Source organism: Arvicanthis niloticus, chromosome 2 (assembly GCF_011762505.2).
Source record: "Arvicanthis niloticus isolate mArvNil1 chromosome 2, mArvNil1.pat.X, whole genome shotgun sequence".
Taxonomy (NCBI): domain Eukaryota; kingdom Metazoa; phylum Chordata; class Mammalia; order Rodentia; family Muridae; genus Arvicanthis; species Arvicanthis niloticus.
Genome location: NC_047659.1, coordinates 145510380 through 145522425, shown reverse-complemented (window position 1 = coordinate 145522425; position 12046 = coordinate 145510380). Strand labels below are relative to the sequence as shown.

The 12046-nt window shown below is 46.3% G+C and overlaps 1 pseudogene; it reads right to left on the bottom strand.

The window, feature by feature from the left end:
* Positions 1-744: 744 nt before the first annotated feature.
* On the bottom strand, positions 745-3669 carry LOC117703275 (large ribosomal subunit protein uL2 pseudogene; annotated as a pseudogene).
* Between the last annotated feature and the right edge of the window lie 8377 nt (positions 3670-12046).

Genomic DNA, 12046 nt, shown 5'->3' with positions numbered 1-12046 from the left:
TAAAGTAACAAGTTCACAGAACTCCAGGATTGGGACATGGGTATTTTAGGAGTACATTCTTTTTCCTACCATAAAAATCATGTCTGTTGAAAACGGCAGGCTTCCTGGCATGGAGGGGTGCCTTTTGCTTGAGTGCTGGTGAGTGTGTCTGCACTCCACTGGTGCACATGCATGTGCACACACACACCAGCACAGACAAAGGCACAGCAGAGACGGTGAAGGCTGGGGAGAGGTCGCTAGCTGAATCTCGCCCCATGGTCCATCTCTTCTTTCCCATGTTCTGCTCCAGTTGAAATTTATACTTTTATCTTAAGCTGTCAATACACACGACGAACACGTTTAGAACCAGCCCTTCCGTCTTCTACAGGAGCTCAACCAGGCTGGAAATTAACGCATCATTCATCTTTGACAAATGGGCTAGTTCTTTAAACCTTATAAATTACCAAAAGTCAAAACACTTTCTGACTTACAGTCTTATTATTCTTTCCTCTGCTTTGGCAATATAGTATGTTATTTGCAGAAATTGAGGTTTTTTGTTTTTTTTTTTCTCAAAGGCAAAAGAGCTAATTTTCAGAAAATTGAACTTTCCCTACCAGAGACTCATAGCGTGGTTCCTGGGGCATTGCCCAGCTGGAAGCAGATGCTGAAAGACTGGCATGAGGTTGGTATCCATGTATGGATCCCACTGCTGCGGAGTGACTGTGGCTCAAAGTTCATGTGCTGGCCGGCATACTAGCTAGCCAACTATGTCAACTTGATGCCAGCCAGAGCCACCAGTGAGGAGGAAGCTGAAATTGAAAAATGCCTCCATAAGGTCAGGCTGTAGGTAAGGCATTTTCTTAATTAGTGATCAGGGGAGGGCCAAGCCTACTATGAGTGGTGCCATCCCTGGGCTGGGGGTCCTAAGTTCTGTAAGAAAGCAGGCTGAGGAAGCTATGAGGAGCAAGCCAGTGAGCAGCACTCCTCAGTGGCCTCTGCGTCAGCTGCTGCCTCTAGGTTTCTGCCCTGTTTGAGATTCTTTCCTGAGTTCCTTTCATGATGAACTACCATGTGGAAGTGTGAGCCAAACAAACCCTTCCGTCCCCAACTTGCTTTTGGTCATGGTGTCTCATCACAGCAATAGAGACCCTAACTAAGATGGTTGGGAACACAATCCCCAGTGCTGCTGAGTGGTAGAACCTTATGAAGTTGTCGGATGCTTTCCCCTCTGTGTGGATCGCTGTCTCTTCTGTGGGAGTGGGGACCTTATTTCACAGCGAGCGTTAACACGTGAGCTCGGCTCCTCTGGCTCTTTTTGTCGTGCTCCCACGACTCTGCCATACTCTGATGTAAGAAAGCTCCTCATATGTGGCTCTTTGATCTTGGACTTCCCAGACTCCAGGCTGTTAGCCAAACACGCCCCTCTAAGTTACAAATTGCCACTCTGCCACATCTGTCATGGCAGTGTTGCCAAGACCAGGGAAGTAAGTATGTGGAGCTCACTAGAACTTCTTGTTGTGCTTCATTTGACCTCCTGTCCCAACTATCACACTGAAACCTTGGAGTAGGCTTCCTGGGGTGGGGGATGTAAAGAAAAAGACAGACATATACCTGTTGGGGTTCAAGATAGGCTTTGGAAATGCATGGCACTACTCTCAAGCTCTCCAGAGAGCCTTCTGGACCCCAAGAACCCATCAACCCTCAGGGATGACAAATAGGCGTAAGTAAACTCATGTGACTTGGTCTAGATGGATTTTACTCATTTTCCCAGAGCAGATAGACCTCTTCTTGCCTGATGGTTCACTCCCACAAGGGAAGTGAAGGGCTAGAGGCACAATTACTGCTAGACTCCCATGGGAGTAGCCCCAAAGCTTGTGCCTGTGAGGAGACCTAGAGCCCCCAAACTGAAGGGGGCATCAGTTCTTTTTCTGTGTCTGGGAAGCACTCATCTGAGCTTTGCGATGTGTGAGGTAGAGACAATTGGGAAGTCAACTGAACTCTCTTCAGCCCAGAGCTGGGAGAATGTGGGGACTCCACTACAAGATTAGGAGAAACATATGGGAGACTCAGCCAGAGAACAGTCCTCCCTAGTGGGACACAAGGGACAGCTACAGGAAGAGTCAGGGTCAGGGTCAGGCTTATCTGGTTGAGCACCACAAGCCACAGCCAGAAGCCAGTAGGGACAAGCATATCCCCATGCACTGATGCAGAGTCAGCCCTGTCTGCTGGCCACATCACAGCCATGGTGCTCAGCACCCTAGAAGCAGATTTAGTCCCCAGTTAAAGCAGGAAGGAAAGCGGGTAATATTAGGAGAAGTTGCTCCAACCGAGCACATATGAAATGAGGGTGCATTTGTTGGGATTTAAATTCTACGTGAGGTTTCAGTGCATGGGGAGAGTGGTCATCCTTGAGAGAGCTCATCGGTGTACAGTGCATTACTTACAGATGATACCAGTGCAAAACATACTTCTTTAGCTATTAGGTAATTCACTATGATATTCTGAACACTAGAAATTAAAGCATGAACTAATGTGGTTTTTTTCCTGAGTGTACGAGCATCATATTCCACTAGAATACCTTCAGGCCTTGGCTCACTTTCCTTCTCTTGCCTCGGTTCTGTGGTCACAGCTTTATCTGCCAGCGAAGTTCAAGGAGGCCTCTCTGTGTGGCCGGGCACTGGGGTCTGTATTAGACCAGATCTCTTACTGACAAATACTGCTGTTCACATGTTAAATATGACCAAACCTGACTCAGTGGGACTCTCCAGCTTCTCCTTCCTGCTGGAATATCCTTCAGGAGCTAGTCAATCTTAGACTTTTTTTCTTTCTTACTATACCATATTTCTTCTAAGAGATACCATGTTTCCCTGTTTTCTTTTGGTAACTTTGCAAAACTTTGCTTGTGTGCACCTGTGTGTACGTATTTGCAGTGTGCATGCAATGAGACCCGGTTTGCACCCGGAAGGGGCATTTCCTCAAATACTGGAGGGCTTGCTAATGCATGGGTAGTTACAACCTCCAAAGGCATGACCCACAGGCTTCATGGCCAGGCCTTGGACACGTGTCCAGCATTTCCTGTTTGCCTTGTACTTGTGATACACACAGTTTAGCTGGTCAGTTCTTCCCCCGACTCCCCGGCAACCACACCAACAACAGCTCTCATGGCTGAGAAAATCACCTTGGGTCTTTGAAGAAAGCTTCCGTTGGGTCTTCTCGGGCTCCACAGTCGTGGGAGATGATTGTGGGACAGTTCCTGGAGGCTTGTGCCAGCTTGCCTCTCTTCACAGGATTCTCCTCCAGACAACACACCATAGTACCCTCAGGCATGGAACCCATGGGTGAAGCATTGCAGCTATCGAGTGGGCCTTGTGCTGCTGTACACAGACTGCCTCGTGTGAATTCCCTCCGCAGAGGTGAACATCTCCCTCTGCTTCTCAGTTGGGTAGAGATCATGATGAAAGACCACCTTCGCAAGGGAGCCCTGTGGCCAGGGTCATGAGTGATGTCCTTTACAACACACTTAATATGGCTGTGCTGCTCAACAAAGTCCAGAGCACGCAGGCAAGAGGGCACCCTTACGGTTTCATGTGCCTGTATGCAGAACACACAACCCGGGTGCCTCTCCTCTGACCTCAGGTCACATGGCCTATGGCAGCAGGTCTGCTGGCAAGCTTGACTGAAAGACTCCATGTTAGTTTTTGAGACAAGGTCTCTCACTGACCTGAACCTAGTTATGATAAAACTGGATCGGCTGGCCAGTGAACGTTAGAAATCTGCAGACACTCGCCACTGTGCCGGATTTCACGTGTGTGCTTCAGATCCTTATGTGTGTGTGTTAGAAACTTCACCAGCCGAGCCGTCTCGCAGCTCCAGTGTGTGACTTTTTATCCCTTACATTCATCAGTCTGGGCTTTTAGGCTTAACTCTTAAACCTGATATTATTGAATGTCTCCTATATTTGCTTGTTGCCAACATTATGTGAGTTATAGAAAAATAAAGTCTGCTTCCTTGTGTGTGTGTGTATGAGTTGGGATGATGAGACGCATGCTTCCTTCCCTCCCTCCCTCCCTCCCTCCCTCCCTCCCTCCCTCCCTCCCTCCCTCAGTGATGGCTGCCTTTTCCTGAGTGTCTTCCACACAGTCAGGCCTGGCATTTTGTACACGAAATCCTTAGCTCTAAGGGGCACTTACACACTCTGGATGTCCCCACTTCATGGCCATTTAGCTTGAGTATGGTCAAGTCAGGGTGGGAAGGGGTTGCATCTGGTCAAGTCTGTTGTTGAGTTCTGCGGCATGGACTGTCCTCATGTCTTACCCCTGACTTCACAGTAAAAGGCCCCACAGTCAGAGCCTCTCTCACAAATGGCTCCCTTTTGTCCCATATGCCACCCCTTATGCCGTCGCTGGCTTTTACGATCATCTTCCTGTTAATACAGCCTCAGTCCCTACTCAGTTTACTATCTCCTAGAACATTGTCTACAATCCTTCCAGGACCCCTCTCTAATTTAAGAGAACCCCCATGACTGCAGACACTTCAGAAGCCAGCCTTGCCCAAGTCAGAGACTCTATCAAGAAAATATTTTTCTCCATTCCAGCCATGTCTTCTCTACCTGGCAGACACGACTCCTACCATTCATTCTTTCTCAGGGACCCTGGCTTTTCTCCTTCCCCTCTGCCCACATCCCTGGCCCAGACTACTTCCCTTCCCCAGGAGCCATTAGTCTTCCCTGATTTCCTGCCACGTAAGTTTTCTGGGAGCTACTTGCAGGTTGTTAATCCCTTTGAAGTCATGCCTGTTTCCCAGGAGCATCTGCCACAACTTGGCAACTAATAACAACTCACGGAATGAACAAGCGAATTCACAGAGGTTCAGAAACTGTAGCACTGACCCCAACTGCAGATTATGGGATTATTAACAAAATTTATTATTAAGAAAATTTAGATTATTAACAAAAAGTTAATTAAAAATTAAAGTGTGAAGCAGGTAAGAAAGATGGCTGACAGTGACCTCTGGGCTGCATATGCCATACATACAGGTGTACACATGTGTGTGTGCACACATGCACACACAAACACACACACACACACACACACACACACACACACACACACACACACACAGAGAGAGAAGTGGGGGGAGATCTTTATTTACCCTTAGAAAAGGGATGGTAGGTTTGTATACTTTCTTGTCAGCTTTTGTACTCGGTGTGTAAATACATTCTTTCCCCTAGAGTTGGTCTTCTCTCGTTTAAAAACTGTTTTTATGGCATTTATTTGTGTGTGTGTGTGTGTGTGTGTGTGTGTGTGTGTGTACAGATGTATGTGTGGTAAGCCACAGTGCATGTATGGAATTCAGAAGAAAGCTTGCAGTCATTGGTTCTCTCTTTCTAACACACGGGTCCTGAGGATGAAGGTGTCCTCAGGCCGGGAAGCAGGTGGCCTACTTGCTGAGTCATCTCACCAGCTCATACAGTCTTCTTAAATCTCCAATCATCCCTTCTCCTGTGAGAAAAAATCTCATACTGCTTCCAGGGAGATAAACTAGGTATACAAAGAAAGATTTACTGATAATAAATGATAAGAAAATTTATTTTAAAACATCTCTTTAGCATACACACAAGGTTATCATTTATTAAAGATGAAAGCAAATTTGCATCTGGATGAGATGGAAATGTTTCTCTATTTTTACCTAGAGGTTGAATCTTGCCTGAATATTTGATCCTGCAGGACATAGATTATATTCAGTTTTAAAAAGTAATTCATTGATATTTTGGTTTTATAATCATCAATTCTGAGAAGGTTGCTTTACATAAACACGTAGTAGAAAATGGCAGAAGTATGTTTAGAGCCATTTCAGAGATTATTGGAAATTCTGTCCTAATCGCAAGCCAAAAAATTTGTTTAATGAATTTTTTTTTAAAAAAAAAAATGAAACTCAAGTTATTAACTCAAATAGCAATTTAAAAAAAATCAAATATCCTAACAAGATGATACGCTGACTTGGTACTTACTTCCTGAGGATAAAATATTAAATGTTTTCTGTAATTAAATGACTACGTTGCTATAGAAGCAGAGACGACCCTCGTATGTGCTGTTCAGGATAAGCAGCAATCTGGAGAAGAGCCTGCTTTGCAGGCTGTGTCCACTGGTGTCAGGTGACGAGTCAGCAAATGTTCAGCAAAGTGTGCTGTCCTGTCTTCAGATCTGAAGCCATCGTGAAGTCACATGACAGGGCTTCAGATTCGCTAACATTCTAACTGACTTTTGGTTGCACATCCAGAGGTATTTTGCTGTTGACGGCCCTTCCACAGCCCTCGCATTCAGTTACGTGGTACAGGCTGAGCGTGGCCCACTGGAAAGAAGCTGGGCTGTAGACCTGAGCTTGCTGGTGGCCGGATCTACCCTGGCATTTGGTTACAGCAGGATGAGCCTGCTGAGGTAGTGCAGGATGAGCCAGCTGAGGTAGTGCCTGCCTGCAAACGTTCACCTCCTGGCCAGCCATGAAAAGGAGGCGATCCTCTTCTTCCATTTCCCCCAGAGCTATAGAACTGCATTAGAGTCAAAGAGGAAGCACTTGGAACTTACTTAAAGATTCCTCCTCTTGTTATTGAGAAATGTTACAGCTGTGCTCCTGTGAACTAACTTCTCATGGTTGGATCCTAAAACATGATTTAAAATCTGCCTGATGGCTGGATCTTATCTGTCCCTTGGCAGGAGGATCCTAAGATCTGCCTCTAAGAGCTGCCTCTTGGCTAAATTCTAAGATCTATCTGCCTCATAGCTGGATTCTAAGATCTGCTTCTTGGTTGGATCCTAAGGTCTATCTGCCTTGTGGCTGGATCGTAAGGTCTATCTGTCCCTTGCCTGGATTCTAAGATCTATCTGTCCCTTGCCTGGATCCTAAGGTCTATCTGTCCATTGCCTGGATTCTAAGGTTTATCTGTCCCTTGCCTGGATCCTAAGATCTATCTGTCCCTTGCCTGCATTCTAAGGTCTATCTGTCAAGGGCCTGGATTCTAAGATCTATCTGTCCCTTGCCTGGATCCTAAGATCTATCTGTCCCTTGCCTGGATCCTAAGATCTATCTGTCCCTTGCCTGGATCCTAAGATCTATCTGTCCCTTGCCTGGATCCTAAGATCTATCTGTCCCTTGCCTGGATTCGAAGATCTATCTGTCCCTTGCCTGGATCCTAAGGTCTATCTGTCCCTTGCCTGGATTCTAAGGTCTATCTGTTCCTTGCCTGGATCCTAAGATCTATCTGTCCCTTGCCTGGATTCTAAGATCTATCTGTCCCTTGCCTGGATCCTAAGATCTATCTGTCCCTTGCCTGGATTCTAAGATCTATCTGTCCCTTGCCTGGATTCTAAGGTCTATCTGTCAAGGGCCTGGATTCCAAGATCTATCTGTCCCTTGCCTGGATCCTAAGATCTATCTGTCCCTTGCCTGGATTCTAAGATCTATCTGTCCCTTGCCTGGATTCGAAGATCTATCTGTCCCTTGCCCGGATTCTAAGGTCTATCTGTCCCTTGCCCGGATTCTAAGATCTATCTGTCCCTTGCCCGGATCCTAAGATCTATCTGTCCCTTGCCCGGATTCTAAGATCTATCTGTCCCTTGCCTGGATCCTAAGATCTATCTGTCCCTTGCCTGGATTCTAAGATCTATCTGTCCCTTGCCTGGATCCTAAGGTCTACCTGTTCCTTGCCTGGATCCTAAGATCTATCTGTCCCTTGCCTGGATTCTAAGATCTATCTGTCCCTTGCCTGGATTCTAAGATCTATCTGTCCCTTGCCTGGATCCTAAGATCTATCTGTCCCTTGCCTGGATTCTAAGATCTATCTGTCCCTTGCCTGGATCCTAAGATCTATCTGTCCCTTACCTGGATCCTAAGATCTATCTGTCCCTTGCCTGGATTCTAAGGTCTATCTGTCCCTTGCCTGGATTCTAAGATCTATTTGTCCCTTGCCTGGATTCTAAGATCTATCTGTCCCTTGCCTGGATCCTAAGATCTATCTGTCCCTTGCCTGGATTCTAAGGTCTATCTGTCCCTTGCCTGGATTCTAAGATCTATCTGTCCCTTGCCTGGATTCTAAGGTCTATCTGTCCCTTGCCTGGATCCTAAGGTCTATCTGTCCCTTGCCTGGATCCTAAGATCTATCTGTCCCTTGCCTGGATTCTAAGGTCTATCTGTCCCTTGCCTGGATCCTAAGGTCTATCTGTCCCTTGCCTGGATCCTAAGGTCTATCTGTCCCTTGCCTGGATCCTAAGATCTATCTGTTCCTTGCTTGGATCCTAAGGTCTATCTGTCCCTTGCCTGCATCCTAAGATCTATCTGTCCCTTGCCTGGATCCTAAGGTCTATCTGTCCCTCGCCTGGATTCTAAGATCGGGCTTAAGTCTTTTTTCATCATTAGTTTTTGCTGATGTCAATGAAAATGTGTCAACTTATGAAAATAAAATTTGCAACAAATGCGAGGGAGCCTCTGGGTCCTGTTTGGAATCTAAAGTTCTGGTTTGGAGTTAGTGATGTTCAGATTTGAGGATCCCAGAGACCCCTCTTAAACACCTCAGTGACTCAAGACATAACTGGAGTGTTTTTCTTGCACATTTGTGTGCACATGTGTCTGTGTGTGGGTGTGGGTACACTCACACCTGTGTGCCTGTGCCTCTGAGCGGTAGAGGACAGCCTCAATATTGCTCCTCAGTTTCCATCCGCTATTGAGACAGGATCTCTCACTGGCTTGGCACTCACCATGTAAGATACCATGACTAGCCAGTGGTGCATAGGGACCCTCCTGATTTCACCACCCCATATAGAACTTACCACTATACCAGGGATTTGTACGTATTTTGTGGATTGAACTCAGGTTCCCAGGTTTGCACAGAGAGCTTTGTGGACAGAGCCTTCTCCCCAGTCCTGGAGTGTGAGTATAGTGTTCCAGATGACCAAGGGTGTTAACTATGTTTAAGTGATGCCATTTGTAGTCACCCAAAGACCTGAGTACAGCAAACCAAGAGACTGAACAACTGCTCATCACAGGATCCCCTCCATCCACTACGAGGGATAGAGCTTGGTGTGGACTGACTATTCACCCAGGGATCTGATTTCACAGGCTGTCCCCTTCCTGGCAGGAAGCACATACAGCAGAACTCAAATTACGATCTCATTTCTTCTTGAATTTTAGACTCATTTCAAATGTGGTTTATTCAAGAGCTTAAATTCATTTTTTAAATAAACCGCTTTGCATTTTCTGGAAAGCAGAGAGGTTGGCCACAGTTGTGTACAATCATTTAAACACAAAACAAGGAGTTTGTTTCTAAGGATGCTGCTGCTGCTGGAAACACTCACTGTGAGGAATCGCTGGTCTGGGCGTGGCCGTCTCCAGCATCAGGCCTGTCCTGCAGACCTTCATTCTGACCACAGGCTATTCAAGCAGTGAGTCATGGAGGATGGAGGATGCCTCTTGGCCCCACCTTGCCCTGAGCCCCTCCGTTTCTGAATCTTTTCCCAGACTTCCTGCCCTCTGTTTCTCTGCAGGATGGCTCTGCCACCTTGCTTGGTACCTGGTCTCACTGAATGTGTCTCACACAATCTTTCTTCATGGGATTAAAAATATTTTGTGCTTTTCTGTATGTGGATATGAGCATAGGCTCGTGTGGCATGTGTGTAGGACAGAGGACAACTTGCAGGACTCACCAGTTTCTCTCTGAGCACCATGAAACTCAGGTTATCCACCTTGGCATCAAGTGCTTTCATACACTCACCCTGTATATTCTCTTCTGATCTCCAAAAGCAGCATGGCTAAGAGGACCTCAGCTTCCAGGCTCAGGAGATTTCAGACTTCTCCCAGGCTCAGTTCCTTGATGTTAAACACCCTGTTCCTGTTCTGGAGTCAGGCATCCAGCTCATTCAACAAGTGCTGAGGGCATGGCCTCATCAGACCACCTAAGGTGCAGACCCAGCTTGGCTCTGATGGGAGGATGCATTCAAACAGAACCTTGAACACTCTGTCACTTCCCGTTCCCAGAGAGAAGCAGGTGATCAAGTCTAACTTTCGAATCCTTTTAGGATTAAATTAAATGAGATCGTGTGCCTGAGACCTTTGGCTTGATGCCTAAGCACTCGGTGAGTGACAGCTATCATGACTGTTATCTGTTCGCACCCCAAACTCAAAATGAGTTATTTTTACAACATTTTCAAGATAAGAAAGCTGATTTGACATTCATTTTTATAGCAGGCTCAGGAAATTTCTTTCCAAGCCCCCACCTTAAAGAGGATTTTCACACTCTGAAATCTCATCTTGCTTAGTGTCTTCTTTAAGATCTGGCAATGGATTCCACTACTTGCAAGGTGCGGGCTAAGTGCTCTGGTGCAGGCAGGAATGTGATCACCAAAGCCTTGCCTCTGGCTGCAGTGCGGACTTCAGAGGGCCTGATCCTTTCCCCATACAGCGCCTTCTCTTGCCCCCAAGGTCAGCATCCGAAGCTGCTCTTCCCAGTATGTTTATAACAGCCTCCAGCTGTCTGCCTGGAACCCGGCAGGGACCACCTCCATCCATCTTGCTGAGTGCTTGGATCAGGACAGTATTGAGATGAGTATTGGTTGATTGAGAACAGGAACAAAACTCAGATACAAGGGGAGGGATGGAGCCCAGCTCTTGGTGAATTGTCCTGGGAGGATCACTTTACCAGGGGACTTTTTATAACCAATCAGTTATGGATCTATAAAAATCAAATGGAACCATCCTGCAGAGTGTACCTAGCTTCTAGCCAAGACTTGTTCATCAGGGCAGAGAAAAGGCACAGGGCATTGTGCAGACCTGTTCTGTAGTCAGAACAGGATGTAACCATCAAGGATCATTTCTTGATGTGCACATGATCTGTGGTCTCTGTTGTCTGGGTTTCAGATGAGCCTGGCACCAGCTATGGAGGAACCCAGACCATCTTTGCCTAGTCACAAGCTAAGGTATTTTCAATTCAAAAAAAGCTTAACTTGACAGCCTATTTGGACTGTTTAAAGGTTACCCTGAATACTCACTTCAAACAAGAGTCATTTGATCCTCATGACACAATCTCATTTAGTTTAATCCTGGAGGTTAGAAGGTCAAGATCAAGGTGCTAGAAGACAAGCCTTGGCTTACGCAGCCAACCATCTCCAGTCTTGGCTTAGCAGAAAGACAGGCCTCTCTCTGTCTCTCTCTGTCTCTGTCTCTCTTTCTCTCTGTCTCTGTCTCTCTGTCTCTTTTAGCTCTTTTAGTCTCTCTGTCTCTCTCTCTCTGTGTCTCTGTCTCTTTTTTAACCCTTTAAAGTAAGCAGCACAGTGGCAGTTGGTCCAATCACAATGCTGTACAACCACCTTTGTGTAGTTATAGAACATTTTTTTCTGACCAAAAGCAGACCCCACAGAGACTGCTCAGTGCCTCTCCACTACCCCCTCTGTCTGCAGAAGATTCATATCCTCTTCCTTTCCTGGAGACACATGGAGGAGGCATACATGGAACCATGAACTTGGGTGTCTGTCCTCATCAGTTAGCATGATGCTTGCCAGGTTACCCCTCCTTGTGGTGTGTGCCAAGGCATCACTGTTTCTCACCAGCTCATTCTGTGATGTGCACATAGAGCAGTCTCTCAATATCCATCTGTTGATGGGCAGATATATGAGGTTCATTTAGTCCCCTAGGTATCACCATTGTGAACATGTGTTAATAAGTATTAGTGGTAGTATTTGTTTTCTTTTAAAAACACATTTTATTTTATGTGTGTGTGTGCATGTGGTGCATGTGCGCACGTGCATGCACACACACGGATACAGGTGTCCAGAAAGACTAGATAAGGTTGTCAAATCCTCTGGAGCTAGAATTATAGATGGTTATGAGGTACCCATCAAGGAGACCAAACTCAGGTCCTCTGCAAGACTGGACTTGGCCTTAGCAACCTGATGCCCCTAATCACAACAAGTTCTCTAAAGGGGTCTATGCCCCTTTCCTCTCTAATCTTCTCCTATCAAGTGTTCTTAAGTGTTGGGGGTTTACAAGGGATCAAGCTAGAATGAGGGTTGAAAGGGTGATA